The sequence below is a fragment of the Equus quagga genome, chromosome 14 (assembly GCF_021613505.1).
Source record: "Equus quagga isolate Etosha38 chromosome 14, UCLA_HA_Equagga_1.0, whole genome shotgun sequence".
Taxonomy (NCBI): Eukaryota; Metazoa; Chordata; class Mammalia; order Perissodactyla; family Equidae; genus Equus; species Equus quagga.
In genome coordinates this window covers 6,432,453-6,460,048 of record NC_060280.1, presented here as the reverse complement: position 1 = coordinate 6,460,048, position 27,596 = coordinate 6,432,453, and positions in this window count along the sequence as shown.

Sequence of the window (27,596 nt, the reverse complement as noted above, 5' to 3'; positions counted from 1 at the left end):
ATTCTCGTGCTTGTAATGGAGGGCAACAGATAAATGTTCTGAAGGAGTGGGAAATTGCCCCACAGCTGTGTCTGCCGCTTTGGCTGATAACCCCTCACCCCCATAAAGTTGGATTCCTACAGTGAGGCTGACTCATGCTACTTAGGATTAAGTGGGACCATCTCTCTCTGTGCTATTTTTGCCATCTGTGTAATGTGGAAGGGGTGCTCCTTATGCCACCATGCCTGTCAGCACCTTTAAAACATTTTCCTACAGTTAGGAAAAACAGTTCTGAGTATGAGCAAACGTGTGTCCTGGAATTTTCTGCTTGTGGTGATTTTGAGGCATAATGGAGACTGATGATGTTGTGAGAATTCAGTGGTCTTTCCAGACGATCTAGACTTTCAGTGTACATGTCAGGTAGAACCAAGTTCAAATTCTAAATCTACCACCATCCCAGGTGGTGTGGATCCTGACAAATGACTTAATATTTCTGGGTCTCATTTATACGCAACATTTAAATTTAGATAAAATTCTGTGTGACATCATTGGGTGGGTTAAAAAGAGCTGTCTTTTAGAAATCTTCTAATAAAACTTGGCCCTTGGGAGGAAAGAAGCCCTTCAAATGCAGTGTTCTCTTTCCTTTTATTTGTATTTTAGCGGATAGTACTTGCAAGGTCTACATTCACGGTCCAAGCCATCACCTTTGCTCTCACTGTTTGTCTGTGTTCTCTAGATAATTGGTCAATGTTCAATTGACGTAGACTATGCAAATATGTTTACATTTGGAAGGCTGGTTAATGATTCTAACAAAGTTTGCAAACAATCAATTTTAACAATAGGCCAGTCTGCTGGAGACCAAACATGGCTAAACTCAGTGCCGAGACTGCTAGCTAGATATTTATGCTTATGTGTGCACGTCCTTGCAAACATACTCAGAACATGAATTCATCACATACACATATAGGATTATGATCTGATTTCCTCTTGGTAACACTGATTCGTGAAAAATGTCCCATTCTGTTTTTTAAGTGTTTCTTGAAAACACCTTTTAATGGCTATGAAACAGAGTGTTTTTGTATGTATCATATCATTAATAATTCCTTTACTGAAAAGCATCTGGTTTCTCCTGAATTTCATGATTAACATTTGGAGGAAGATATCTGCAATAATCTTTAATAAATTGCCTTTCTGTTGTTTTATTTAGGGTGGATTCATAGAAGAAGAATTATTATCTTTATGGAAAGAAATTTGTTAAATTATCAGGATAGGATATTGCCAAATTACCTAATAATGAACTCTATTTTAAATGCAGCAGCCACAGAAATATTTATAAAAGGTAAATCATATTTTGAAACTTTCTAGCTTAATGCCTCAGTGGATTTCCATTACTCGCAGAATAAAATGCACGATCTTTAAACGTAATCCAGGGTGCGTACAGTCTGGCTTCTGTTCACCTCTCTAACCTCTCTCAAACCACACTCCCACCTATTCACTCTTCTCCAGGCACAGTGGACTGCATTTGGTTCCTCAACAAATCAAGAAATATCTTCCCTGAAAGCCCCTGCAGTTTCTCTTGGCTGGATATTGCAATCTTATCTTGATCTCTTCCTTCAGATTTCAACTTAAATATCACTTCTATAGTCTTTCCTAAGCCACTCTCTCTAACTTAATTGCTCTCTGTTGCACAGGGTTTATTTGTTTTCTAGCTCTTAGTTCAGGGGAAGATAAGCTCCCTAAGGACAAGAACAGGGTTCTAGGCACGGTGTGGAGCACACTGTGCGTGCTCACTCTTTTTCATATAGATATGACTGCTAAGGATGATGGCAAATTAGCTGTCATATATGCTGCAACTATTTCCTCTGTCATTTACTTTTATTTCTATTTCCTATTTTATGCATATACTATTTTACATGTTTATACATTCAAATATCGCAGTTATTCACTTTTCAGTTGTGAGTCCGTCTAGTTGTGTCATGTGGGATGCCGCCTCAGCATGGCTTGATGAGCGGTGCCATATCCATGCCCTGGATTCGAACTGGTGAAACCCTGGGCCACCAACACAGAGCGTGTGAACTTAACCACTCGGCCACAGGGCCTGCTCAGTCACTTCTCATTTTTAATTTAATCTTTATGCTTGCAAAATCCTGGGCTACCTGAGATGAGTTACCGATGATAGTTTCTTCCAAATGTTTGTGACTTCGATTTTTACATAAAACTGTTCAACCTTGATTTTATTTTGGTATATAGTGTGAAGTAATGACTAATTTATTTTCTATAAGTAACAATACTTGGAAGATTCTTATTACCGTTGTTAAACAATTCCTACATTCTCTGCTGGTTTGAAATGCATGGTAGACAGAATAATGCCCCTTTCCAAAATGTCCATATCCTTGTCCTAAACACCTATAAATATGACCTTGCCTTGCAAAATGGACTTCACAAATGTGGTTAAGTTAAGGATATTGACAAGGGATTATCTTCAACTATCTGGGTGGGCCTAATATGATCACAGGGTCTTTATAAGACAGAGGAAGGAGGGCCAGAGTCTGAGAAAGAGATCCGATAATAGAAACAGAAGTCAGAGAGAGATTTGAAGATGGTATGCTGCTGCTGCCTTTGAGAAAGGAGGATGGGGCCACAAGCAGAGAAATGCAGGTGACTCCAAAACTAGAAAAGGCAAGGAAACAGACTCTCTCCTGGAGCAGGCGATGTAGCCCTGCTGACAGCTTGAGATTAGCCCATGAGACCATTCAAGACTTCTGATCTCAAGACACTGTTCATAATAAACTCGTGTTGTTCTAAGTCACTAAGTTGGTGGTATTTTGTCACAGCATCACTAGAAAACTAATACAAAATACTTATTTAAATATCTCATGTTCTAATATACAGTATAACTGTAATACGTGAGAAGCTATCTATCTAGCCGTCTGTCTATCTATCTATTATCTTCCTATCTATCTATCCATCTATCTTCCCTCTGTGGAGGGAATGCATATAAAAGATCTTTCCAGACTTTTTTTTTTTTTGAGGAAGATTAGCCCTGAGCTAACTGCTGCCAATCCTCCTCTTTTTGCTGAGGATGACTGGTCCTGAGCTAACACCTGTGCCCATCTTCCTCTATGTTTTTATATGTGGGACACCTACCACAGCATGGCTTACCAAGCAGTGCCATGTCCGGACCCGGGATCCAAACCAGCTAACCCCAGCCCACCGAAGCGGAACATGCGAACTTAACTGCTGGGCCACTGGGCCGGCCTCAAGACTTTTAATTTTTTGTCACTTCTAAGGTAAACAACATTTTTTATTTATTATAAATGTAAAATATTGAGACATATAACAATGCATATATATATATATACATATACACAAACATAAATGCATATATAAATATGAATAAGAATTTTGCTAACAAAACTCCAGTTTTATTTGGGATGGCCTATGCTCAATTGAAAGTATACACTTTCATTCGTCTTTGCTAATAAGAGTAGCCATGTGGTCATATTATGGACCATGGAATGGGGAGGGTTTCCAGGATAGCTATGGTTCTCCTGAAGAACTGGGACAGACTCAGCTGGCAGCACTCTTGTCCTTCATCCCCCCGTTTAGAACAGAGACAGGATTTCTCCAGTGGAGCATCAATACGTTTGTGTATGAAGCAGACACAGTAAGATGGCAGAGCCTTGTTTGTTTAAGATATTGTAGTTTGAGTTCTAAAATGTTCGGCTAAAGCCAACCCTAATGAATGCAGTGTAGGATTGCTCTCCACCCCTCCAACGTTCTCTTAACTTCCAAGCCTTTTCTGAAAAACGATTTTTCTAGATAAACTTTCAGAACAAATCATTTTTTATTCCCAAGAACATTTCACTGGCATTTTTTTTGGAATTGTAGTAAAACAAGCCATCAATAAATTTGAGGCAAGTTGACATGTTTACAGTGTTTAATCTCACCATCTAGGATTGCACGTGGTATGTGTATTCATTTACTCGTGTATTTTGTTTTCTGTCTCTCAGGAAAGGTATTTTATTGCTTCTCACAAGACTCCTTAAATTACTGGGTCACTAGTTCTCTAAAGCTTTGATTTTTATTGAGCCAATGGAAAAGAAGGGATCAATGTGATCATTTAAAACATGTTGTGTACTAAGAAAACTGAAATGAATAAACTGCAAATTATTCATATTAGCACGCAAAATCATTGTCATCAGAGATGAAATACACATCAAAATAGGTATATTTTTTATCTGTAAATAATAACCAAATAATGATATGAAAGGCTGTTACATTCCCTATACATTATAGTCACGCAGTGATTAAAAACTTATATTCAGAGAAAAAGAAGAAAACGATGGATTACTTACAAAAATATAGCCAACTATGTCTCTAGGTTAAGTTCAAATATAGTATTTGTCTTTCTCTGTGTGACATTTCATTTAGCATAATGTCCTCAGGATTCAGCCATGTTGTTGAAAATGGCAGGATTTCCTTCTTTTTAAAGTCTGAATAGTATTCCATTGTCTGTGTGTGTATGTATATACATTCGGAGCCTGAAATGTGTCTTTCCTAGTAAAGAGAACTTTCTCTGGTATGAATGGAATAAAAAACATATTTGGAAAGCTAACTTGTGTTTCAAGATTCCTGGTGATATTTCTTTGCTAGAAATTACCAGTCTATAAGGCCTCCTGATGAATCCTTGATTTGAGACCAATCATGCAAGAGGACAATGAAGCCATATGGAAGTGTCAGACAATGGGGAGAACATGTCTGTAAACAAATCTATTACCTGAATCTTATGCTATGATGTTTTGGAGCCAATTTTTGGACAATGAGATTGATAACTTCTGTTTTGCTGGGTATTGTAATGAAAAGAGTTTTAGATGTAGATAAACAAAGTCAAATTTAATTTAATGCTAAATATAAAATCCTAATATATTCTAGCACTTCCTACTAATCAGTAGGCTGCTAAAGGCTTACACAGTAGGGTTGACACAAATAAAGCAAATCAATCTATAAATAGAAATCAAGATGAGTTCATTATGAACCAAGCCTGAGGACCATAAACCCTGGAGAGTAACTTCACACAGGAAGGAAGAACTCCAAAGAAGGGAGATGTACAGAGTGATTATATATCATCCTGGAACAAAGAGCATACATCACATGTGACAGGAATAACCCTTTTACAAGAGTCATAAGATGCCTTGTTGGCATAGCAGGTCAGTGGTCACAGGGTGAACACAACAAGTTGGTAATTCATCCTTAGTTTCTGGGAAGAGATGCTTATTCCTAAAGAAATGCCAATATGAGGGGGGCCGCATCCCTACTTTAAGGGAATCATTCTTGGCTTTGGGGCATTGTAAATATTTAAAGCTGATGTACAATGCATGCTCAACAGGCCATGTCAGCTTTTTCTTGAAAAACAAGGTCAAGCCAAATTAGTTTTAAGCCAAATGGCTTGCTCACGTACTCTAATATATCCTGTTGTTTTTCATCTATTCATTAGTAGTTCACAAGTGAATACTTAGGTCTTGAATATCCTATTGTACTTTTATGCATGAATAGTGTGGTCCTACTTATTTTAATTTTTTACGCTCCAAAAGTGTTGAAGATGTGAACACGCAAGTTCTCAAATGTTGTGTGCCAGTTTCAGCCTATCAATAACCAGTGTTGTGTCTGGACCACCCCATGTGATTCTTATTATGATTATATGAAGCCCTTTATCAATAATGATCAAGAAACTTTGGGGAAAAAACAAAAAGGTTTATTACTCACAACTTCTGTAAACTAAGCGACACACCTGGAACCACACAATGAGCTGGCAAGCAGGGAGAGAGAAAGAGAGAGCAGGGGTCTGGGTTCTGCTGTTATTGGGTTGAGGGTGGGAACTTAGGATTTCAGGGGTTCCCTCTTTACTGGTGAATTTAAAGCATAACAGCAGGAATTTAATGGCTGGTCCCAAGGTGTAGTGGGTAAGTTCAGTGCACTCTGCTTCAGCAGCCCAGGTTTATGGTTTTGGATCCCAGGTGCAGACCTGTAGCACTTGTCAGCCATGGCATGGTGGTGACCCACATGCAAAATAGAGGAAGACTGGCATGGATGTTAACACAGGGCCAGTCTTCCTCAAGCATAAAAGGAGGAAGATTGGCAACAGATGTTAGCTCAGGGCAAATCTTCCTCAGCAAAAACAAAAACAAAAGCAAAAAAACAAGGCAGGAATTTAAAGTGCAGGAAGAGAAAAACACAAAAGGCCCAAGTGGCCAGTTACAGAAATCCACCAAGACCTCTAAAACAAAGAGCCTGGGGTGGAGGTTGGGGGCAGCCTGGCTCTTTATCTAGTCTTGTGGTTGGCGATGTGTTTATTTGAGATTGCCATCTTTCAAATGGATGCCTATTTGACATGGGTGCCTCCTCAATCAAAGCTTAAATCAGGTGCTTGCATTACAATAAAAGAGAAAACCCAACTTTCAGGGATTACCCTACACCAAATTAAAGTGATTTCCTAAAAGTGGGAACTCAAACAGCATCATTAGGAGTCATAGTGCAAAGTCTTGGGTTTGGCTCATAATGCATAATTTTAGCAGTGGAGTACAACATATTCTGTGTAATCATCTTTTCAAACTCAGCACATTCATATAACTTATCACCTATATTGACTTCTTTTCATCCTTGTCTATATCAAGAAACGGGCTGTCTGAAAAATATGTCTTTTTATCAACGTGTAAACACTGGATGACAAAGTTCCCATAAAGCTCAAATAGAGTTATGTTCTTTAGACCACCTTTCATTGGCTTTTTTCTCATTTTCTTAGAGTGAGAGATGCAAGCCCTGGAATAATAGCACACATTTTGTGTAAAATCACAGAGATATCACTACTCACCAACCAGAGTAGCTGAGGGTGAAAAAGACCGAATGAGGATGTCCATGTATTGCCGGCCTTATATGCAAATATGAGCACGTGTCAATACTACGACACAAAATTCCACTCCAAAATACATCTTCAAGGAAGTTCACGACAGGTTATATGTATAAAATAGTCAATAACTGGCAAACAGACCAGCTGGTCACAAACAGTTAAAACGACAAAAAGCTTATGGTGTATTCATACACAATCATTTACTTCACAAAAATAATTTAAATATATAGATTAATTTCATTGACATAAGGAGGAAAATAAATCAGAGACAACAAAGATAAATGCTGTATGATTTCATTTATATTAAGTTCAAAAATATAAAAGAGTAGAGAGACTATATTTTTAGGGTCTATTCGGGAGGAAGCGTGTGGGAACCTGGAGGAGTTTCATATGTTGATGTGGATGACAGTTACATGAGTGTCGACAAACATAAAAATACAATGAGAAGTACACCTAAGATCTGTACACTTTATTTTATGTATGTTACTACCTCAATATTTATAGAATGTGTACTGACAGAGGCTAAAAATCGATGACACGTTTTAAGACAGCTTCTAACACTAACACACTACATAAAATAAAAACAGTAAAGGAAAAGAAACTTGAGAAAAGAATATTTAGCAAGGTTTTCTCTAAACAAAACAGAGCACTGTAATTTATATCATTAAAGACAAACAATGAATTATATCCATGTAAAACCATAAAAAATGATCAACACTGTTAAAAGGAATATCCAAAGTAAAGCATTATTTTGACATTAATAATGAAAACATAAAAAAAATAAAATCAACAGCAATAGAACAAAGTAAAGTTAATGAAATCTCCCTGAAATTTAATGATGAAGAAAATAGGTGTCAGGAGTAGGAGGGGAGAAATGGGTGAAGGAGGTCGAAAGGTAAAAAGAAAAAAAAGTCAATAAGTGAAAAAAGAGAGGATCTTTATGGTTTAGTTGGAGAAAAGTCAGTAATCAGAAAAGCAGATTGCAGGCCAATGTGAAAATCTTTTGAAAAAAAGAATAAAGAACATTTCCCATTGTATGCAAAAAGAAAACGATCTAGAATTCCTCATATTTTGCAGAAGATCTTGAGAACAAATTAAATTGAAAGCATCATTTTATAGAATAATAAGTTTTATACCAACTCAGCATCCCAAAACATGGACTTGCTAAATAGAAAGAAAATACGATGCAATTCAAATATAAAAGTGACCGTGTCTGGCAGGCCGATGAAACACACAAGCAAATGATTTCTTCCATGGTGATACCCTATAAGAGTTAACTCAGAAATGAGTCACGGCTTAAACAAAAACAACAACATATTTATATATATGTGTATATTTACATATATATACACATATATATACACTCAACAAGAATATATTATTTAATCGCCCTAGTTACTATAAAATATAGAATATATATAAAGAATTTATTAGCTATTCTCTCATAAAATTCCAATAATTTTTTTAAATGTATTTTTGAATCCTTAAAAATTAGGTTTTCAATTTGGGGCAATAGCTATGGTTATCTACATGTAAAATAATATTTTTTATATAAAAGTTTTCATGATTAAATTGAATCATTTATCTGACCTGCCACTTTCTTAAAATTTCATTTAGCTATAAGAAGGAAATATAGTAGTTTTTTTAATATTAAAGCGAGGAAGATCATTCTAAGTATATTACAAACCCAAAAGCCATAAAACAAGAGTTATATATTCAAGTACATTTTTAAAAATCCTGATCAGTAAAAAGAAGGCATAAAAAAAGTCATAAAACAAACGACATATAAAGAACTTCTATAAATTAAAAAAAGGTTAGGTTTTTTTTTTAATTTAAGAAATTAATCTAAGAACACTAATTTCTGACTACCATGTGTGTTCTGGACAAGTAAAAAAGAAAATGGAGAGGAACAAGTTATTAGAAAAAGAAGGGAAATAGTATTTTAAAAATGTCCATTTTGATGGCTTTTTTTGTTTGCTATTTTATTCCAGGGCCTGAAAGGAAGCCTGAGATAAGTACTTAAAAGCCCTCACTGAATGAATAGAAAGGGCTTTTCCAGGACTAAATTTGTGCATTCAGATAGAAACCTCCCATCAATTTCCCAGAGAATGATAAAAAGATGCACATGAAACCGTATCATTACAAACATTCAGAACACTAAGGATAAAGAGCCTTAGGGTCTAGAAGATTCCAGAAGTAAAATCAGTTTACCATCAAAGAATTCAGGTCTTTGACTTTCTCAATTACTGTGGTAGTAAAGATTTAAGTCATTTGTCACCCCCACTGCCACAGCCTGGTGCTCCAAGATATGGCATCCTAGAAGCTGCTGTCACGTGTAAGTAGTGAGCCACGCTCGCTAGATTTTCATGGCTGATGGCTGCAGGGTTGTCTGGACATGATAAATTACAGGGTCAACAAGCGAGTAAGTCGGAAATTAAGTTCATTGTGAAACATAATATTTTACACTGCCCTAAATTTTGAAAATGTACTCTGTAGGTTTTAAATGAGTGCCTCCAGTAAAAGAAAGTAAGTACAATTACAGGAAGCAAATATTATTGACAATGTTTCTAAACAAAAGAACTTTCCTCAAATCCACATGAACAGAGTGTCTTACAGTGTTCTTGTGGGGGAACATTATCATCAGGGATTTCATGCACAGCTAACTCTTTCAAAGAATAATCTCTAATAATCCATTCAGTTATCTTTTCCCCCATTACAGATAGAACTTTTATTATTTTGGAGTATGGAGTTAAAATTGAATAATGAAACTTCTGGTTTGGGCCCAACATGTAAGAAGCTTGGATAGTACCACTTTGTCCTAACAAGTAAAAAGCTAAACAAGTGGAAAAATCAACAACTCTTCTTAAACCTATAAAAGAAGTGGGGTCACAGGGCAAACTGCTGCCCTAAAATTGGAAAACCTGAGCAGAAAACCCACAAATAGCAACCTCCGTAGGAACTAATGTCATGGTAGAGAAACCAACTGTGCTTGATGGATCACTGGAGGCTCAATGTGGACAACTGTGAGTTAAAAATTCCAGGAGGACCCAGACACAGTGGGACCCCTACAGGTTTGTGATGAATACTTCCAGCATCTCTACCAGGTTGTTACAGTGAGAACTGGAGAAACATTGCCTCATGCTTCCAGCAAAGGTAGATGATAATATGCCAGAGCATCTGTTCTTCTTAAGAAGGCCTGCCCTCAGGAGAAATTAGTTAACCACAGTCCAACCTTCCAGGATATTATCAGAGCCTGACTCACCTGGGGGAAGGGAAATACCCAACGCCAGCTCCCTCTAGCCTTCTGCATTGGAGAAGGAAAATGGTCAACTCTAGCTCATTGTAGCATCCTGTCCCACTTAAGAGGGAGGGGTATATAACTGAGAAGCACACATGAAGTTTCCAGTCCAGACGTACAAGTTCATAAAAGACTCAGAGCTAGTCACAGGACCATGGAATGCTTCCTCTCCACACACACACCTCACCATCACTTTATAAAAGGCCTATTTACACGAGTTCCTTTTACTCAGTACATCATACCCAGCTATCAAGAAAAAATTATATGACTTACTAAAAGGTAAAAAAAAAAAAAAAAAAACCGCACAGTTTGAAGACACAGAGCAAGCATCACAACCAGAGTCAGACATGACAGGGGTGTTAGCATTATTAGACAAGGAAATTAAAACAACTGTTAAAATATGGTTAGGGCTTTAATAGATAAAGTAGACAGCACGAAAGAACAGATGGACAATGTAAGCAGAGAATGGAAATGCAGAGAAAGAACTAAAAAGAAATGGTAGAGATCAAAAACACTGTAGCAGAAATGAGGCATGCCTGTGACGAGCTTATTAGTAGACTGGACAGGAATGAGAACGAAGCTCTGAGCTTGAGAACGTCTCAACAGAAACCTCCAAACCTGAAAAATGAAGAGGAAAAAGACTAGGAAAAAACAGAACAGAATATGCAAGATCAGTAAAACAACTATGAAATCTGTAACATACACAGACTATGAATGCCAGAAGAATAAGAAAGAGAGAAGGAAACAGAAGAAATATTTGAAACAATAATGACTGAGAAGCCAGAGAGAAAAATCACCATACCCGCAGAGAAGCAGCTATAAGAAATGTATCCGCTTCTCTTCAGAAAGAGAGCGGAGTGAAAAAAGAGCTGGGGGAAGAAAACCAACTGACCTAGAATTTTGTACACTGTAAAATTGTCTTTCAAAACAGAAGGAGAAATAAAGACTTTCTTAGACAAACAAAAATTGAGGAAATTTGTTGCTAATATGCCTGTCTTGTAAGAAATTTTTAAAGCTCTTTAGGGAAAAAGAAGATAACAGAGGTCAGAAACTCGATCTACATAAAGTAAGAGCATTGAAGACGGAAGAAGTGAAGGAAAAACAAAAACTTGTTTTATTTGTAATGGGTTTTTATTTGTAATGGGCTGCACAGATAACAGTTTGTTCAAAATAATAATAGGAAACGTAGTCGATGTGTATGCTTATGAGTATGTGTATGCATACATACCTATACGTATATATCTAAATATGTGTATATATGTACATGTCTATATGTGTGTGTGTGTGTATATACACACTTATGTATAAGTGAAATGTATGACAGCAATGATACGAGGAATGGGAGGAGGAATTAGGGTAATTTTGATATTATAAGGTACTCGCACTACCTGTGAAGCAGTATCTAGTGTTTTCGATTAGTTGTAAATGTATATTGCAAATTCTAGGGTAACCACTAAAAGAATTATAAAAAGAAGAAGAATCAATATGCTAAAAGAAGAGAAAATGGAATCCTTTAAAAGACTCAGTTAAAACCACAAAAGGCAGGAAAATGAGTGGAAGACAAAAATAGGATCAAAAAGCAAAGGGAACAAACAAAACAGTAACAGTTGTGGTAGATATTAATCCAACTAGATCAATAATCACTCTGGTTGCCAATGGACTAAATGCATCAATTAAAAGACAGAATGTCAGAGAGGATCAAAAAATAAGACCTAACTAAATGCTATATAAAAGAAATCCACTTTAAATAAAAGGAGGCATATAGATTAAAAGTAAATGGATGGAGAAAAATATACCATGCTAACGCTAATAAAAAGAAAAGAGTAGTTATAAGATTTCAGGCAGAGCAGAGTTCACAGCAAGGGAAGTTATCATGGTAAAGAGGAACATTGTATAATGATGAAGGAGTAAATTCTCTAAGAATACAAAACAATCCTTAATATGTATCTGCCTAACAATGGAGTGTCAAAATATGTGAGGCAAAAGCTGAGAAAACTGCAAGGAGAAATAGATGAATCTACCATCATAGTTGGAGCCTTCAATGCCCCTCTATGAACCACAGAGAGATCCAACAGGCAGAAAATCAGCAAGGACATAGTTGAGCTCAACAGCACCGTCAATCAACTGGATATAATTGATATATATGGGCTACTTCATCCAACAACAGCAGAATACACATTCTTCTCAAGTTCACATGGACATTTGCCAAAATAGACCCCATTCTGGGCCATAAAACACAGCTTAACAAATTCAAAAGAAAAGAAATCATACAATTTCTGTTCTCAGACCACAATGGAATTAAACTAGAAAACAGTAACAGAAATATATCTCAAAGGTCTAAAAATATGTGGAGATTAAACACACCTCTCAATAACACATGGATCAAAGAAGAAATCTCAAGACAAAATAACGAATGTTTTGAACTAAATGAAAATGAAAACTCAACTATAAAATTTTGTGGGATGCAAGAAAAGCAGTGCTTACAGGGGTATTTATAGCAGTGAAGGGATACATTAGAAAATAAGAAAGACTGAAAATCAATCATCTAAGCTTCCACCTTAGGACTAGGAAAAGAAGAGCAAATTAAATCCAAAGTAAGGAGAAGGAGAAGTAAATAAATAATAAATATTAGAGCAGAAACAAATAAAATTGAAAATAGGAAATCAATATATAAAATTAACAAAATCAAATGCTGGTTCTCTAAAAGATCAATGAAATCCATAAACTTCTACTCAAGTCAACTGAGATGAGAAGACACAATTACTGATATCAGAAGTGAAAGAGAGAACATCACTTCAGATCCCATGAACATTAAAAGGATAATAAAGGATCTATGAACAACTCTATCCCTACAAATTTGATAACCTAGATGAAATGGACCAATTCCTTGAAAGATACAATCTACCAAAATTCACATGAGAGGAAAAGCTGATCTAAACAGTCTTATATATTAAAGAAATTTAATCAATATTTAATAAACTTGCAAATCAGACAGCACCAGGCCCAGATGGGTTCACTGGTGAATTCTACAAAACATTTAAGGATGAAATTATAATCTCTTTCAGAAGATGCAGGCAGAAGGAACACATCCTAACTTGTTCTATATTGCCACCATGATACCAAAACCAGACAAAGACATTAAAGGAAAGAAAACTACAGACCAACATCTGTCACGAACATCAACGCAAAAATCCTCAACAAAATATTAGCAAATCAAATCCAACAATGTATAAAAGAATTACTCACCACGGCCAAGTGGGATATATCCCAGGTATGCTTGGTGGTTCAACACCCAAAAATTAATGTAACCCTTCACATCAACACTCTGAAAAAGAAAAATCACATAATCATATCTATAGATTCGGGAAAAACATTTGACAAAATCTAACATCTATTCATGATAAAAACTCTCACTAAACTAGAAATAGAGGAGAAATTCCTCAACTTGATAAAGAATGTCTACAAACAACCTACAGCTCACATCATACTTAATGGAGAGAAATTTGAAGGTAAGGGTGAATATGTGGAGCACAAAGGGTCTTTAGCGCATTGAAACTACTCTGTATGATGCTATAATGGTGGACACACGTCATTATAAATTTTTCCTAACTCATAGAATGCACAACACCAAGAATGAACCCTAATATACACTATGGATGTTGGGTGATAATCATGTGTCAATGTAGGTTCATCAACTGTAACAAATACACCACTTTCCTGAGGGATGTTGATAATTGAAGAGGCTGTATATATGTTGGGGCAGAGAGTATATGGGAAATCTTTGTACCTTGCTCTCAATTTTGCACTAAACTTAAAACTGCTCAAAAAAATAAAGTCTAGGGGCCAGCCCGGTGGCGTAGTGGTTAAGTTCACGTGCTCTGCTTTGGCGGCCTGAGGTTCACAGATTCAGATCCCAGGCTAGAACTTACACACTTCTCATCAAGCCATGCCATGGTGGTGTCCCACATACAAAATAGAGGAAAATTGGCACGGATGTCAGTTCAAGGCCAATCTTCCTCACCAAATAAAAGAAAAAGTCTATTACAAAGTTTTTAAAAATATGAATAATGAGTATAGGGTCAAAATAGGCTTGAAAATGAATTTTTCAGTTTTTAGTACTCAAGTACTAAGCTAGCAAAGTAATTTTATAAACTTATAGAAACAATTGTTTTTAAGATAATCAACATAGTAATTGTGATTTTTAAGACAATGGGCTAAAAAACCCCAGTATTAATAGTTACACATTACTCTAAAATTACTTTCCTCATAAATTCCTTTTCTCACAGAGAAACTAATTTTGGACACGTGATGATTGATGCCTCCCCTTCTGCCAGGTGTATCACTTATTTTCCAGGGCATTTCCTGAGAGCAGTATAAAGAAAATTCTGTCACATGCATTTCAACCTGTGGAAGTGATTGAGCCATTAGATAGAGATTTGGAAGTGCAGACAGACATCATAGTTAATATAAAATGAAGAAGACAGTTGTGTCATGTTTGAGAAAGAAACAAAAATTATCCACCGACATTTGCAAATGGGTCCAGAGCTTATCGGTAGGCTGTATAAGTCTTCTATTGGATATAAACAGTCTCATAGAATCCCAAACTCAGACAAGGGTGCTCTGAGAGTGTGATAAAATGAAGCAAAGGCAAGGCCACTTTATAACTTTAAGCACAGATAAAAACAAGGCCCCTGTGCCACTCGCCACTTACCTAATACCACACATCACTTTCTCTTGGCTAAAATGAGTGACTGTTAGTTCTTCATCAGTGACGGATTTGTCATTGCTCTTGTTAGTTGTCCCTGTAAATGAGATTTCTTGAGATACTCTATCATAGAACCTCTATCACTTTCTGACAGCATCCAAGGAAGAGAAAACTCCAGTTCCTTAGGCCCTCCTACAAGTCACCCAATTGAAGTCCACATCCTATAATAGAGTCTTCCTAATACTTTCCTAGGGAGAAACCCAGTGGGTTCCCCACAGTTTCCCTAATATATGTGTTCATCTTCACTGCAGTTTGTTCAAGCACAGTTGTGTTCCTGGATGTCTAGGCTGGAGAGAATTTACACTTCCATTAAGAGACGTAAATTATACGGCCTTTCAACAAAACCCTTTGGGCCTCTGAGTAAATCTATGAGGTCTGGAAATGTATATGGAGTATTTCCCCTATTAAATTTTTTCTTTTACTTAAAAAAAGTGGGAAAATATTGTCATTTGTAAAGGTTAAATTGTGCCATAATGCAAAACATGTCAAATGATTGGCAAAATTAATTTGTGAAACGAATCTTCTTTACTGGGGACTCATTGATGGATTAGACCCATATATCTGACTGATAAATTTCCTTTCTGCATGAAAATTTTAAGCAATGCTGTTTATCTGTTGTGTGCTTAGAAACTTAGTGATTCATCTGAGAATCTTCATAAGACACATGACATTGATAAATAAAGTTACTGAACAGTGATGTGGAAGTGAACTGATTGTTTAAAGGCCAAAAAGGTAACAGATGAACGGGGTGCAACTTATTTAGAATGATCCAGAATCAAATTAACATAAGAATCAGCTTGCTTGATTAAATCTTTCTTGATATGTTCCTACACAGATAAATAAAGTGACACTTTCTGAAGAGCCATCAGTAAGCCTTCAATTATTTGATTCTTTATGAGCTCCATTACAGTCAAATAACATATTTCCTTCAGGGGCTGTCCCCATAACCGAGTGGTTAAGTTCACGCGCTCCGCTTCAGTGGCCAAGGGTTTCAACGGTTCGAATCCTGGGTGCGGATATGGTACCACTTGTCAGGTCATGCTGAGGCTGCGTTCCACATGTCACAACTAGAAGGACCCACAGCTAAAAATATACAACTATGTACCAGGGGGCTTTGGTGAGAAAAAGGAAAAAATAAAATCTTTAAAAAAAAATGTCCTTCAGATGGGAATTTTTTCTTTTGGTGGTCAAATGTTTGATTCTTGAATGGTGCATTCCTTAACGTTATACACATTGACATTTTAGGAGCGAGGTGAAATTCTCATATTGCTGTAACAATAACAGGAGAATGAGGATTTTAACCTTTACTCCCACATTTCCAGATCCTTTTAAAATTGCTTCAGTGTATTTTGGCAGTTTGTACTACTGCAATAACATAACCGTAGTTTATCATAAAAGAGGTGCTAATTGGGAAAGAACCAAGGTATCAATTAAAAAAGGAAAGAAATTCCCCTTTAGAGGAATGTGAAGCTCTGAGCACCGCTCCCTGAGGGTCTCTAAGGAGAGGCTCTCTGCTGCCTGCAGCTAGTGATGAACCCATGTACTCTGATCAGCAACATACATGGCTTAATCCTCAGAAAAAGTCTTGGAGAGATATATTAATATCCCTCTTCTACAAATGAAAAAAAAAGGAGGCTAAAAGTAACTTTATTAAGTACAAGATGCAGGAAAGTGGAGCGTCTGGATGTTCAGGATTCTTTCTACATCTATCTCACCCCTGCCTTTAACAGAAGTCCACGTGATCAGGCTCCTGGGCCCACTCTCAGGCACCCTCTCACCCAAATTCCTTTCCTCGTCCTAACGGTACCTTTCTACCTTCTCTTCCAGTGATGGAAACTTATCTTGTATTAATTATCTGTTTTCTCCACATTACGACTTATGGTAAATTTCTATGATTTAATTAACTCTATATGTAAAATGGAGCTTTTGCAAGTTAGGCATCATTTCTCTCAATAAGACTGAGATTTCAAGGCAATTATATCTTAAAAAGTGGAAATGTATTTTCAAGGTTGAAATTTAAACATTGACTATTTCTATTTACCATATTGCTTTGGTGGCTTTGGCTAAGTAGGGGAAATGTTTTATACAATTAAATATGAAAAAAGAGAAGTACATTAATATATTATCATATACATAATCCCAATTAAAGATTTTATAATATGTGTAACTTTTCCCAGTAGAGCATCCTTCTTCATGTCTTCATTCACCAAATATCTGTTGTGCATCTTTTATGTGCCAGACATCGCGCTAGATATTGGATGTAAAGTGCCTTACAGCCTGGTCTACTAGATACCGAACTGTTTTGATAGATTGTTATGTTTGCCCAGAACCTAGAACAGTGCTGTTCATACCTATCTACACAACAATTACGCCTTGCCTAATCTATTCTAATATCCCTCTCACCAGCATTTCTGAATTTATTTAATCCCTGCGTTATAATCTATTCTCTAAGGAGCAGCCAAAGTAAACGTTAATGTGTATAGAACAAAACATGTCAGTCCATAGTTCTGAAGCCTTTGATGGCTTCTTCTCGCTGTTAGGGTTAAAACTGAGAGTCTTACTGGTGTCTACAAGGTTTTACATGAACTTGTTCTTACTTATTCCCCATAATCTTTTGAGTGGTTCAATACATAACATTGCTTTTTCCCCTGACCTGAGATGGGAATAATTGGACAGAGGAGTCAGGAAGAAGGAAATTAAGACATCCTCTTATTACTAACAGCATTAAGATTGGCTTATGTATGTGGCGTCTATATGCTAGCCACGTGAACTTGCTACTGATACGTCCTCAAGTTACATCTGACCACAAGGGCAGGCCTACCCATGGGAGACTATTTCTTTGAAATTTTACAACATGGAAAAGTATAGGATAATGTGTACTTCCTGAGGGCAAGTTGCCTTCCAAAATAGACAGGAGGAGCCTGGTTCACCTATGCTTATTTCCGACTCTCAAACCTCACAATTAGATAATTTACCACACTTGTGTCCTATAAAAGCAGAGAGAGGTCACAAGTGTTCTCTAATGGATGTTCTCTTTCATGGATATATAAGCAAGAAGAAAGTTCCTCCTCACCATTTCCTAGAAACATCCTGTGCCCTTTTTTCTCTCTCTCTCTGCTCTAGCTACACTGACATTTAAATTCCCTTTTCCTCCCATGGCAGGATTTGCACATTTCCTCTGCTTGGACATGTTTCACCCTCTCATTTACCATGATTCACCTTCATATCTCAGTGAGTCTCCCATTAAATAGTCTAATGACATGTATTTATTTCTGTAGCAATTTTCATGATTTGAATGTATATAGATTCAGACTAGCTCTGAGCTAACATCTGCTGCCTATTTAGCTCTTTTTTTTTCTCCTCAAAGCCCCAGTACATAGTTGGACATCCTAGTTGTAAGTCATTCTAGTTCTTCTATGTGGGACGCCACCACAGCATGGCTTGATGAGCGGTGCTAGGTCTGTGCCCAGGATCTGAACCAGTGAACCCTGGGCTGCCGAAGCAGAGGGCATCAACTTAACTACTCGGCCATGGGGGCAGCCCCTGAATTTATATATTTTTATATTTCTTGATTAACATGTATCTCTTTCAATATACACTTTAGGTTTTGTGAGGGCATGAAAGGTGTATTCTTGTTTTTTTGCTAACCTATTTATTCCTGATGCCGTTCACAGTGTACCATAGTATACTGTAATGTTCAATAAATGTTTGTCAAGTAAATGAATAACTGTATGAGTAACTCCAGAACTCGTTCGAACTTTATTGAAGTGCTGTCAAAGTTCTTAGATTAATACTGAATCACATATTTCTAGATGCAGGAATTTCTAGAAACCAAAGGTCAATTAGAAATACTAATGTTATAAATTTGAGTTATTTCTTAGAAATGGTTGGAGAAAAATATTTTTCTCTCTGCTTCTCAGACCACCTCTTATAAATTATCTCAAAGAAAGTTGCTGATTTTTAATTCACTTACCTTTTGATTTCTTAGTGTGACATCTAACTTAATATTTTCTTCATTTTCACAGTAATCTAACTGTTTCCTCTCTTTATTCTATATCAAATTTAGAAAATGGGATGACAGTAGCTAAAGAAAGAGGTAGAAAATATATTTGACTCCATGCAGCTACAATTGTACATTTATATGTGGGCAAACATGTGAGTTTTTTTCGATTGTTTGACTTCTTTTTATAGTGCCATGGCCTAAGGCAGTATCTACCACATAGTAGATTTTTTGATAAGTAATTGATAAATGACTGCAAGACCTCTGAGTTAGAAGGCAGGTCATCAGCGTCAAGATTAGGAAGGCGTTTAACTTACTGCTCTGGAGTGAGCTCTCTACTTGAAATCAGAAGACCTGGCTCTAGTTTGACCTCTGGTATAGATTCCCTTTGTCTCATTACTTTCATTTTTATTTGTTTACTTTTGAGCTTCTCCATCTAAGCAATTATCATATGATGATCTCATTTTCCCGTTTCCTTTTGCTCATGAAAATAAACCTAATTATCAAGGAAAAGCATTTTTTTTTTAAGTCCAGCCATATAACCCCGATGCATTAGCCACAGGAGAGGAAAGTGAGTGATCCACAGGCAGGAGAGAATTTTTACCCCTTCAAAATCTCCACCAAGTTGAAGTCTTTTACATGTCTTTAGTGTCATCTTTCAGGTAGGCAGGATGGAGAGAAACCATTGAGCTCCCCACTAAAATCGAGGGATGTGGTCAACATGGACTTTAAATGCCCAGGGCCTGGGATAGAGGCACTGCCAAAGTCGTTATGATAGCCAGCAAGACTTTGCCTCGCTGACCACTCTCGACAACTTTCCTCGTCTTTAGTTTTCCTCCATTTTCGCTGTCTGCCTTGGTGTTCTTTGAACATAGGAGGCATACACCCTCTTCCAGGCTTTTACTCTGCTTGTAAAGGCTTCCCTTGAATGCTCATGCAGCAAATTCTCTCACTGCCCTCAATGTTTTGCTCTTAGTCTTGCTTGGCCAGTACATTCAGGGCTTAGCCAAAGGTTGGTTTGAAGGTTTGCCTCTAAATATCTCTGCTTCAATATTTACTGCTATTAATCGTGCTGAATGGAATAAGAACAGAATGAATTTCAAGATAATGGATCCTCCAAGCCAATCTCAATCAAATCCTCAGAAAGAGCCTCAGTGGAATTCAAAGAATCTGAAAGAAGATTCCTTTCTCTTGGTCTCTTTGTATAGAAACAAAGAGAAAAACAAATTAGTCTGTGGAGCCAAATGCATAAACCCCATTTTAGAGCCTGAAGGGTTTATCATTCTGTCACACCAGCTGCATCTCCATACCCAGGGTAGATTTACACCCAATAATGATAGATACATTGCTATAGAAATTCAAGGAAAGACACTGGTTCATTAATGATATAGTGGCTTGTCCATAAATAGTAATGCAATTAATGCTACAAAATGAGCTAAGGAAAAGCTTGTGAAAGAGTAAGAGTGATAACAGGAAAGAATAGAGATGATAACAATGCTCCTGTAACTTGTTTCCATTAATAACAAAGTGCAGGAAGCTGCCTAGGTAGACCTCTCAGAAGGATAACCAAAATCTATCAACTCCTAACCCAAGTGTGTTTATTAGTTGGTGATGGATCCCTTCCATCTAAATCTCAGGGAAAAGAAATCTAGGCTGGATGTTGGAAATTAACAATATGGGCCTTTCTTGGGAAAAAGTAATTCAATATGGTGGCAAACCCAGCATGAATTTCTTTTCAAAGAAAATTAACAGATGAGATGTTCTTGAACATAAGTAACTAGCATACATCACAGGATGGTTAAGTAGGGTTTTAATCTAGGAGTGAGAACAAGTGGCAAGTTTATGTCTTGTGTTATGATAAATTGTAGCATATCATTCTCACTCTGAAGTACACAAATTGTAGAATGTATTTTAGGTACTCAATATATACAATGTTAATTACATTATTTTCCCTCTGAAGAATGCAGTTCTATTCACAGAAGGATTGGCATTGTCTTTGACAGGCCTAGATGTCTCAGCCTCAAGCACAAAAGAGAAAATCTGGGAGACAGACAGTGACCCTTACCTACTCCAGTCAACGTCTTACTCTGTAGAGCTGTTCTTCAATTTTGATATTATCTGCTACGATTGTGTTTTTGAATGATGATTCTGTCCTCTTAGCTTTTATCTTCCAAAATCTCATTCTATCTGTGAAGTTAAAATATCTGTGCCCTTTGTTTTCAATCAACAATGAAGAATTCATTTGGGTTCACCACAATGCCGAGTGACTCATTCGGTTTTTCATTCAAAGATGAGGAGATGGACACACTTGTTCTCACAACAGTACTAGATGATTCTGACCTTAATTGAATAAATCTTTAGTGGTGGATAAGGGTTATTATGATTCAAAGCCCATCCCTTGAGCTGAAACCCTTAATTACAACTATCACAGGCAGTTTTCCAAATAATAACATACCTCTCTTGTAAAATTCAGCAAAGCCCTTCTGAAGTATTTCTTCTACATAATATATTCTCGATGAGATTGTGTTCCAGTTATTTTATCTACCTTTCTTCCACATAATTTAAGTAACTTTAGAAAGAATAGTAAAAAAGATGCACAAAGAACAAAAAAGGGAAAATTGAGGTAAATGGATATGAATGGCAGAATTTTATAGATAGATGCTTTTGAAAGAAATAAAGGAAGCTGAGCAAAATAAACTGAGGCAATGGCTGAAGAAGAGTGACTGAGAGCTTTTGAAGAGCGGCTGAGTAAATTCATTCATTCATCCATCCAACAAATGCTTATTGTCTAATTTTGAGTCATGCACCTACTAAACACTGAGGATAGGTAGATAAACCAGATTGCTATAATCCCTAACCTTAAGGAATTTTGTTTATCTAGAAAACACAGACATTAAGTTAAAAATTCCACAAATAATAACATATGCCCTTGTAACTGAGTGATTCAGGCCAAAGCGTGTTGTGCATGTTGTGAAGCATTCTGAGATAAAGTCATTGTGGATGGAGCCGACATAACAGTATGTGTTGGGACATTAATTGGGATAGATGCCCTGTATCCTTTCACTGCTACTAGACAGAAGAACTTGCTATGCATTTCTATCTTGAATGTTCACATTTCCTCATATCTCTTTTGAACTACAGAAGGGAAAATTTGAAAGCTATTTCAAAGAAACAAAAACTACATTATACTCAAGAATTGGAGTCAATTGTATAATTAATTCATAGTCTCCACCATGGCTAGCACAGTTCTGGTCATTTTGTGACATTCTCAAAAGTTTAGCATTATGATTTCTTCCACAGACTTATGTTGATGTAATAAGTTGGATGATACGATATTTAAACATATTCAATTGAATCATTTTGAGATTCAGAGATTTGCCACAAAATTAAATTATATTATACATTAAAACAGAGCAGGATTAGATAAACTGGTAAAGCATAAAATAGTAAATCTTCTGACTTAAAAGCAATATTCTCTCTGTGAAAGAATTAAAACAAGGGGGACATTTCTAGATGATGTTGGAATCCCACATGTAAGGCAGCATCCATTTTTAAAAGGCAAGGTGTTACTCAGGAAGCTGAGTCCTATCTGTGAGGTCCTTATTTGGAAATCTTCATATGTAAGTGGTAGGATTTCTGGAATTTTCAACTAGTGTAATGGGTTTAATTCTCAAATCTGTCTGAAGGAGCCTATAGCTGCTAGAGCAGGAGATCTGAACCAAGACTGAGCTGCTCTGGTTCTCATTGCTAAACTGCTGCAGAGACGTGACGTGAACCGCCTTTGTAAGTGACTATTCGCAACTACAGTGCTATTTACTTAGTGGTTTCCTCTTAGGAAATTATGTTACAAAGAAGTTTATTGTGTTATGTTCTATTAAAATAAGAACCTGCAATAGGGCTGAAAGCAATAATGTATATGGAAAAGAGAAAGGATTGCCTAAATATTAGAAATCACTCCTTTTTGCCACAGTTTCTTCATGCGTAAAATGGAGACAAAATCTGCCCTGTAGGCGTTTCGTGTTACTCCACTATGGTAACCCTCCCTGTGACTCCAGACACGTTAATGACCTTTACTGAGTGCTATGTGCCAGTTCATTTCTAAGTGTTTTCCGCATATTGACTCATTAAATACTTATGATGATCATAGGGAGTATATACTACTACTGTCTCCATTTTATAGATGAAGTGACTGCATCACAGAGAGGTCAATAATTTGAGCGTGGTTGAACAAATAGTAAGAAACCAATACAAGTTTATGCAGCTATACTTGCTGGCTCCAGAATCTGTCCGCCGAGCCATCCCTCCTTCCTGCATGTTTGCCGCCTCCGTGCCTTCTCTGTGGTTCTGCCCCTGCCTGAGCTATTTCCCCTGGAACTTCCTCTAAGTAAAATGTAGTTGCATTTCAAGTTTAAATCCAAGTGTAATCTCTTTAGAGAATCCTGTGCTTTTCCTACTCCTAGCTGGATAAGCAGCCACTTGAATGTGTGGCTAAAGAACTCAATGTTAACAGCGATCATCACATTATACTTGAAATCCTTTTTAACCTCTCTGTCTTCCCTACTAACTTGAGATCCTTAAGGGCAGACATATTATGTCCCCAATAAATGTTTGCTGAATCTATACATGAGCGTGCAGAAATCATAGATAATTTGGTAAAACTACTTTGAAAACATTAAGTGGCATGTAAATATCATAGGTTATTATTCCTCTTTATCATAATAAATGTATCCTGTGGCAATAAGGCATTTCAGAAAGGATTTTTTTCTATATAAATAGTATAGAGAAATAAAAATAAAAGGAAATAAAATGGTTCAAATGGCAACCACTGATTTCTGTCCACTGGCATAAGGACCCACTGTCAAGTAAAGCATAATTCTTTTAGCTTCTGTATCAGGAAGTCTTGGCAGTGGTTTCTTTTCCTGATTTGCTTAGGAAAAACTGAAGGAATCAGGGAGAATCATGATTTAACTCTCTTTTATTCTATCAAAATCAAGAATGCTATTAATGACACTCAATTTTGATATATTCAATATACAATAAGAACATAACATAAAGTACTGGTAGCGTAGAAAATAGGCATTGAGTGAAAAAATTTTCATGGCAGAGCCTGAAAATAAAGAATGGTAATAGTACAGCCCAGATTAATAATACTTGCCTTTTTAGGAGGTGACCGGTGGCCAATTCAGTGCTTGGATCTACGTAATGAAGAGAGAAATGCCCGTATTCTCAAAGTCCACAGAGGTATCCAAGGAGAAGTGATAAAGCCCTCATTCCAAAGACAAATGGATTAATAAATAGTGTCTTCACGTAAATCACCGCTAAGAATCTAGAGATCCTGAAGAGACACGGAGCATAAGAAAGTAATTTTTTCCTGAAATGTCAGCCTTAATAAGGAACTACCTTCTTACTAACAGAATATCCCTAAACAAGTATTGCACAGCTTCCTCATCTTCACCATGAAGTTAGCTAATATCTCCTAATCTGATTCTCATGGAGATTAAAGGAGATAATATGTATCGAGTTGTGCCTCAGACATGTATAGTGGGGGTTCTAAGCAGGTTTGTTGCAGCTATCATTGTTAACTGCATATCAATGAAAAAGGTTGCAGTTCTTAGAAAGCCAGAGAGTCAATTATTTCAGTTTCCAAACTAGGCAAATAAACAGCTACCGTTTAATGAATGTGTGTGTCTAAAAAGAGATTTATTACAAAGAACTGGCTTACACAATGATGGGGGCTGGCAACAATGGGGAGACACAGGAGAACCAATGGTTTGGCTCCAATTTGAGTCTAAAGTCCTGAGAATCAGGAGAGCTGTTGTTTCAGCTCAACTCTAAGGGCAGGCAAAAAGCTGATGTCTAGTTTCAAGACTAGTTTCAAAAAGGAAGAATTCTCTCTTACTCGAGTTAGGGTGAGGCTTTATGTTCTATTCAGGCCTTCTACTGATTGGATGAGACCCACCCACATCAGGGAGGGCAATCTGTTTTACTCAGTCTACAGATTTAAATGTTAATCTCATTTAAAACACTCTCACAGAATAATGTTTGACTATCTGGGCACCTCATGGCCCACTCAAGTTGATACATAAAATTAACTATCACAGTAAAATTCCTTGATTTTCTTTAGGACTGTATATAATATATTAGGTTTTAATTCATAGGAACAATAAGCATATCTTAAAACAATTACTCTGAAGCCAAGTATTTCTGCCATCAAGAAAAATCTATCTATATTTATCTGTCTTTTCATGTGATCCTCTTTTCCTGATAATGAGATCACCATGAAGCATTTCTAGGAAAAACTAGAAAGGAGAAGAAATTTTGAACACTTTTATTTCAACCAACATACTTATATGCAGGTTATAGGTGTATTGATCATCACAAATGCCAAATAATCTAAAAAATAGTCTTTCAGTATTTAAAGGTCATATGCTTTGCTATGTTCAGCTTCAATAAAAAAATAATGGCTACCATTTATTGTGCCAAAACTTGTGCTAGGCTTTCTTGCAATACTATCTCAAATAATCTTTGCTATCTCTCTAACCATTATCACGGTCAGTAAATGAGGCCACCAGGATTCAAGCTCAGATTTATAAACTCAACAAAATCCTGGCTTTTTACACTATATGTAGCTCCTTTCTTAAATGCAATCAATTATTATTTTATTTTTCACTGATGACAAATTCATATTTTACAAAACTGGGTTAACTGTACAGCATTTCTTAATCAGCTCTATTTGGCTACACTAATGCAATCACTATGGTAGTCATCTAAGAAAAGGCTATAATTAGTCACAGCAGGTGATTAAATCTATAATTATTTTAGCCTTGATTCTCATTGGTAATCTATGTATCATCAAATAACCCCATAATAAAATATTAACTATTCACTGTGAGAAATAAAATCTTCTTTCGTAACAATTTGATTTAATGCACATTAGGCCAAAATAAAAGTATAGGGTTGAGATAGACTGTGGGGGTTAACGTGAGTCTATTTGCAACAACGTACACTCCCACTTTTAATAGGTGATTTAAAATTTTAATAATATTAACACTTTCCCTAAAAGTTCTTGATGCCCATGGTGAAAATTATTCTGCTTGCTGAGAGAAGTGAATTGGATAATAGGTCTAGAGCTGTGACTGTTATCGTTTAATTAAAGGGCCATGTACTTGTGGGTGGCATTGAGAAAGCTGAAATTTGTAAAGCGAAACTTTTACTTTTATTCACTGTCATGTTTATCAACAAGATATGCAAAGAAGATGATTTTTCTCATTTTTCCAGAGGAGAAAATAGGTTCAGAGAAGACATAATGCCTTGACAAAAGTGACATAAAATGAAGAAAAGCCTTAAAGTTTCTAACACCTGTCAAGCCAAGAAGAGACAATGAATTCTCAATGATGACAACATTGACTGTCTACAATTGCCAGATACTGTTCTAACTCCTGGAGATACAGAAATGAACCAGACAGTTTCTTCTATTGACAGAGTTTATATTTGGTGAGGAAGGTGGGAAGTACAAAAGACAACAAATAAATAACTATTACACTTTGGAGGGTGAGTATAAAATTAATAAAGCGACAAAACACAGTAGAATGTGATGAGGAAAGTGCTTGTATTTTAGATAATTAGGTCATAAATTTGACAGGTGAAATGTGAACATTACTCGAGGAATGTTAAGGAGAAAAGTTATGCAAAGGCCTGAAGCAGGTCTTTTAGGTCCAGATTGTTTGGGAAATGAGCTTGAGTTGGTCTGGGATTTGCAAGAAGACCAGTTAGGCTAGATCAGAATGAGCAAGGAAAAGAGTGATAGGCAATGAAGTCAGAGAAAGAGGCAGCAACGTGATCACACCTGGCCTTGTAGGAACTTCTGATGGTGTGAGCAGGGTGTTGACATAGTATGATTTTAGTTGTTAAAGCATTGCTCTTGATATAGTGTGAGGAATAGACTTTGATAGCAGTTAATAGTAAAGGCTGGTAGAGCTAAAGGTGAAGAGAAGGGATTGGATTTAGAATATATGTTCAAGGCAAAAGCGACAAGTTCTGCCAACGAAATGGATACAGGAAGAGAGGGAAAGAAAGGAATCAAAGTTTCTAGATTGACCAACTCAGTGGATGACGTTACCATGAAATAAGATACGAAAAATAGAACAGTGTTTTTATTCTTTTCAATGCTATTTTAGAAATCTTATTTCACATATTTCACAGGTTTTATGTACTTTTTTACATTCATATTTAATGAGTTATCATATGTTAGCATATATAAATTAATAACCAAAGTTCTCATTTGTTTAAAGTTGTTCAGGGAACAAGAAATATTGCATTCCCTGGAATTGTAGACAGCAGGAAGCCATAGAGACAGGGAAATAATGCACAAAAAAGTGCCACTGAACATACTGATTTCTGAATACAGCCCTTTTAGTCACATTATTTTCTGTTTTATAGTCAGGGCCAGCCACTCAGATAAGTAGAAAGACTTCTTTGTCTGTAACTTGGAGTTATAGACATGTGTATTATAGCTACAGGAGGCTATGCTATATATTGTCTACGTATTTAAGGCATACACAACATCCCCTTGGACAGTACCCCTATCTCGCATAGTGTTTTCTCCTAGTTGATACTATAACGAAGATTTTAGAAGGCCATTCCACAG